Raw genomic sequence first — 6,484 nt, 5'->3', positions numbered from 1 at the left:
CATAATGAAAGACCGTCTCTTAAATGAAGATATAAAGGGAAAAAAAACATGTTTACATTGTGCTAACTGTAAACCTTGAAAAGTCAAGTTAACCAGAAGCAACAAATTGCTAGGTGACTCTACAACGGTCCAAAAGAAGAAAATAGAGTTTTGTTGTTAGCTCATAGTCCCGTCTGTGATATAGGACTCAGTCTGTTAATATGTTTTCCTTATTAAAAAAAAACATAGAGTGCAAAGATTACAGGACTACTCTACTCGCTACTACCCTCTATGGCACAAAGACACAGATAGTAAACATTAGAATCTGTTGCTGCCACTTTTATTAGACGGAAATATATGCATATCTATCAATATCATTATATTAGATTATTTTTTCACACAAAAATGAATTAGGCCATTTGATCTTTCAGTTCGACTCACAGAGAAATCTACGGGATCTTTAACTCCTCTTGGAGCCCAAGATAACCAACTATTTTTTTTTTGTTTTGAGATTAGCAACGTTATCCGCGGGGTCAGCTTTTATCCTCGCATTTCAGTTTGCTCATTGGGTTACTCGAACTGGGTCCACAGCCAAATGTTTGATATCCAAGATGGAGGTATGTTCCTTTGAACACAGCTTGTGGCACCCATCCGTCATAGCTGCGCATGAGCCGGATCGCGGCAGATGATGCCAACCGTGCTTGTTGACAGCGAGGGGGACGAGTCCAGATTTAATCAGACGCACTTGTAGAAGTGGGTGAGAGATATGTGCATCATAGCTGATGTCGAGAAATGAAAGGATATTATACATCAGCGGACGAGTCGTCGGAGTCTTATCGTGTAGCGGCAGCAGATAAAAGCTGAGGATCAAACTCAACTGAGGACAATTAGTGTTGTCAGGGCAGCGGAGGAGGTGACGAGAACCCAGGTTGATAATTAAAACCACAAAAGAACATAACATCATCATCAGACTTTACGTGTTGCGCTGGAAAACACATTTACGACCGGTTAGGGAGCAGCAGAGAATGAACGAAACCCCAAGTGGACAGAGGAGCCTCGGTGAAGCCGTGCAGTGATTTCCTCCAGCAGACATTAACAGGTTTTAATTAGAGATGGGGGGGAACAAAACTTCAAGTAATATCTCTGAACCTGCAGAGGTTTGAGGATGATTCCCCACCTGCTCGCCCGTTTAAAGATGTTCAGAGAGCAGAAGACACTTTGAATCCACTTCCACGTCCCAGCTGGGATTCAAACCATCTGTTACGGGCAATGGAACTATAAATACTTTCCCAAATCTGTGAATAAATGAAAAAGAAATTGGGGAAAAAAACGACATCCTCAGACGTAAAATTCCAATAAAACCTGGCCAGTGTCTGTGGGCGGTGTGCTCATATTGGATGATTCTGTCGAGCAGGATTTATGTCCAACCCAACATTCACTGGAGAATCCCCCCCCCATGAAGGAAGCCCACAGACAAACAATAATATTGGCTTTTAAAGGCAGTAAACCAAGTACTTAACCTTAAGCCTACTGCACAGTTACATGTGCAATATAGTAGGAATATATAAAAACATGATCTACTATCACTGCCCTGACTGGTGTAAATCCTCTAATATTTCATACCAACTTAATGAAATGTTTGTCATAACGCTTCAAGGTGCAAAAGCATGAAATATAAAAGAAATTCTTTCTCCGCTATATTGGCTTTTGCAATTTGGAGCTTGTAGAGCAGGAGTGGGGAGACGTCCACCGCCCGAGGCCATACACAGCAAACAAGACAGGTTTGACCCACGTCCTTCCAGCTGTATGACTCTTCCAAAGAGAATCAAACAAACATGGAGAAGCTGCGAGGACAAATGTTCTCAGATAACGTTAACGCTCTTCCAGCAGCTTTCACAAGAGAAATTCCCCAGTTTTTCTCTCTGGCTTGTGACGAAACAACAAACATGCTGAGTTTGATATCAGGGAGGAACTACTATTGTATCGTAGGTGCAAGTTTAGCAGCGCAAGTAGCATCATCATCGCTACCATTTGACATCATACACACACAAAAATTTGAAACCAAGTTTTCAATACAGGTAATGTGTTGATTTTTTTTTTCAATTTTGAGACACAGCAAAGCTCAAGACAAGGAAGGTCACGAGCATTTGATCTAACGCATCTTTATTTACAGGTTGGTTCAAAAGGTAAAACCCAGGACAGGAACAAGGCTCTGACACTGAGGGCTGCGACCACAGAGACTAAATACACCAGGCAGGGAATTGAACACAGGTGAATCACATAAGCACAGTGATGAGGGCGGGAAACAGGACAAAGACAGGAAATAACCAAGTGAGAGACACACGAGGAAAGTGGCTTCACAATAAAACAGGAAATGAGACAACACAGTCAGGAAGGCGACACAGGACACTGAATAAAAAACACAAATCCAAACACATGAATAGAAAAGTCCACAAGAATAACCCAGAGTCTTTCAAGAGAACTTTAAGAACACAAAAATAATCTTTTAAAAGTCCAGTAGGAAATAATAAAAGACCCTAAATGAGATTTACAGAAGTAGTTCTTACTCAGGAGCAGACTTTAATCCTAAAAGATACACCTTCTCTTTCATTTAAGCAATTATTGTTGAAGCGAGCGCAGCACTTGATTGAAAATGGATTTATATTATGTATTGTACAGTATTTTATCTTCATGATAAGTAGCATTAAGCAGGGGGGAGTAAGTTGACGAATTGTTCTACTCACCCCTTGTTCTTGCTTGTCAATTTAATCGCAAATTTGCAAAACAAAAGAGAAATGAGTCTATAATTTTTTAACGCAAAACGAAGAAAAAAAACACTGAGCAATTTACCAGTAAATGCTTGAAAACCTGTTATAGTGCTACAGAAATGTAGAAAACCCACTTGAGGATTTGCATTCCAAAGAAGTTACAAATGTTTTAACAAAGTGAGCCGTTTCTCTAAGTGCACTTCAGAATCCGCTCTCTGTCCAGCTGCAATTGATGTAAATGTAAGGTGGCCTAAATTGGCCTGAAATTGCCAGAATGTGCTCACCGCTGTTTTCTAATAATCCATCAAACTAATGGGTCGGCCAGAAAAAGACACAGACGTGAACAGAAAAGCTTCAGTCGTCCCAGATCAGGAGCATATTCGCAGACAGTGGCTTCACTGTTACTGAGAAATGGAAAAGGAAAACTGAGAGAATCAAAAAGGACAGAGCAGTGGAAGGATTTAGTCTCGTGTCTCTACATAAGCGGTTATTGCAGCGAGGGCAGTGACGGCTCGACAGGCCCCCTGACTATCGTTTATCAATCATCGTACGAGGAGGGAAAGCTCCCTTCCTTCCCCCTGCGAGTTTCCACCTGGAGCTCCAACCGAGCACTAAATCACCGCTCTTTGAGTCTCCGGCCTCCCGAGTGAGAGAAGCCAGTGAGCGGTTGCCGTTAAGTCACCGAGCCAAATCACAGACAGACAAATGAGAAAACACGGCGGCAGGAGGTGCTGACAAATGGGGGCTATGCGTTCCCCTCAGAAAACCAGGGAGTATTATAGCTCGTGGATGGATGGGCGACACTAACAGTTCTGACGTTAACAAGAGCGGTTTGAACTTTCAGAGGGTTCGCGCACCAGCGAGGAGACGGGCGCTGTGAAATGATATGTCAAATTATATTTGCAATTAAATGTAGGTTTGAGAGTGTTTGTCTGTTTTTAAATTATTATTTTCATTTCTGGATGTGAGTATTCGGCCGACTGTATTTTTCGTGCGATCATATTTGTGTCTCATTTGCGTCATCACATTTTGAAAAAGAGCAATGTGTGTGTTTGCGATCAACCTCGCTCCTCGAAGAACCTTAAAAAAATCGAGATATTGTGTAAAAAAAATGAATTATTCATAACAGACGCGTTTCATAGGTGTCCAATGCCTGTGAAAGCAAAATGTGAGAGGAGGATGAAGACAGAGGAGGCAGACGCTGCAGAGACGGAGGAAGAGATCCTGCCGACAGACTGATGGAAATAAAGGAGAACGGCGACAGCAAGGCTGCTGATTGTCAGACTGTGTCAGACCCGCCGCCTCCAGCTCTCCTTCTACTCCTCCATCCCACAATCAACCCATCACGGCCCGATCTCAGACACATCACGGCCAGAGTCATAATCAGAAAATAAAGTTTTGTTGTAATCACTCCTGAATTCCCTCTCTTTGATAGGTGAGTCTAATTAAAGAAAGCTTTTGGGAAAGTTCTGTGATTTACGTAATGTGCTCACGGATGTGTTTGAGAAAAAAGTTATGAGTTTGGTCTGGTGCAGAAAGTAAAAGAGGCACGTGAGATTAGATTATCTTGAAGCCGCTCCAATCCAGAGAGATGCATGCTGCGTGTTGCTTGGAGCCTATCTACCTGTTTGTTCTGTTTACACGAGGCTGATGCTATCCCGCCTCCGCGCACCCAGCTGCTCTATATTTGTCTCCAGGCTCACAGATGGTAATTTGTTCAAAGCCGACAAGGAAGACGAAGAGCGGATAAGAGTAGTAGATTTAGCATGAAGCGCAGAAAGTACGTTTGACATAAAACTAAAGAGAGAATCTTTTAATCTTTTATTTTTTTACTTTTCTCCCCAGGAAGCATCAGGACGAGTGTGAGAGCGGGGGGGGGGGGACGTTTCTGAGTCTAATGGGGAAAGACATTTGTCAGAGGAAAACCACAGTAGCCACCAGCCATTACTCACCAGTGATGCACGAATGTGAATGTGCCTCAAGTGCTCGATATGCGGGAAACACAAAAATTCATGCAAAGACACAAATTTAACTCAAAGTTTCATAAAGCAGAGTCACTGTTTCCCCAACACACATGCACGCACGCACACACACACACACGCACACACGCACACACAAAAGCTGTGCGTGAGTCCAGCTGTGTCAACAGATGCACATTCATTTAATTTTGCTCTGGTATCAGACTGTGAGGGGCAGTTATACAGTGACCGTGTGTGTGTGTTTGTGTGTAAATGTGTGTTTTTGAAGTGTTGGGTATAATGACTGTATTTAATGAACCTGCCCAAAGTGGCAGTGCGTCATGTTACGTCAACACCGGCTGCCAGTTAAACACAAACACTGTAATGTGTGTGTGTGTGTGTTGTATTACTCATACTGAGGGGACCTGAATCTGTAACATTATGGGGATTTGTCGTCCTTATGGGGACAAAAAGTCCACATGACATAAATTATTTTAAAAAGTGGTGTGTTTGTGTTCAGAGGAAATTAAAAGTTTTCGGCTAGAACGCAGCTAAAGGGACACGGGCGCAAGAGGGATTAGTAAAAACCCTTAAATACTTTAATTCCTTATAGATCAATAGAAATCCAAACAATGTTGAAAAATCAAAAAAGAAGAAAATTTAAATTGTTGAAATCGTTGAGGAAATAAAATTGTTGAAAGTACCACGGTCTGGATTTCCAACTCGTCTGATTAGTTCATTAATAAAAAGTTAGCAAGGCCAGAATGAGGCTTTGGTTTTAATTCAAAGCTTTTATCCATAAAGAAATAAGCAAAAGGTTATGAAATAAAAAATAAATGATAAATTCCACTTTACTGTAAGAGGAACTACTTTGTACAGATATAGATCAAAACAATAAATAAGTGGTTGATTAAAAGTGTTAGGGAGAGGGTTAGGTTACGTGTGTGTGTGTGTGTGTGTGTGTGTGTGTGTGTGTGAACAACAAACAAAAGCAAAAGACTATCTCCATGTTTGATCTCATGTATGAAGATAAGCATTTTAGCGAGTTAAGGTACAGTATATTGGTATAAACAGTACATATACTGAGATTAATCTTTGTATTTGTGGGATGTGAAACTCTAATAATATTACTCTAATAGAGTGTATGTGAGCGGGTGTGAGGGAGAGAAGTCAAAGTCAACTTTATTGTCAGTTCTGCCACATGTACAGGAAATAGACGGTTTCTCTCTGCTCCCCGGTGTAAACATACAAGTACACAACATATTAAGTACTCAAAACATAGTACACAGTACAACACAGTACATAGTATGCAGTCAAAACCCAGAAAGAAAGAGACGCCGATCTGGGACTGAGCTCTCGACATCTGTCACTTTGGAGAGCGTCACAGCAGCCAGGAGGGAATGGAAGAGAATCCATGAGGGACAAATTAGGACACTGACAAGAAAAAACAACAACAACACACAGATAGAGACGACAGCCCCCTGATGAAGGCGTTACTGCAGAAATGTGCCGGCGAGCTTCGCTCATAAATAGCTTTTCTTTTTTTCTAATTCGCGGTGCCTGCGAGTCCTGTTGGGCGTCAATAATGAACATTTACTTTGTTGTTCCCCGGGGAGTCATTTGCTCGCGACACATTTCTGCTGCGTGAAATCAATGCTGCTACATAATAGCACAACACAATGCGCAACACACATCACGTGTGACACAAACGTTGAATTATGGTGTTTGGTTTTTCGCGGGGTAAATGATTTCACCGTGATTTATGCTCTCGCGTGCGGC

This window comes from Hippoglossus stenolepis, chromosome 14 (genome assembly GCF_022539355.2).
Source record: "Hippoglossus stenolepis isolate QCI-W04-F060 chromosome 14, HSTE1.2, whole genome shotgun sequence".
Lineage (NCBI taxonomy): Eukaryota > Metazoa > Chordata > Actinopteri > Pleuronectiformes > Pleuronectidae > Hippoglossus > Hippoglossus stenolepis.
The sequence above is the reverse complement of the archived record's forward strand: the minus strand, read 5'-3'. Positions refer to the sequence as shown.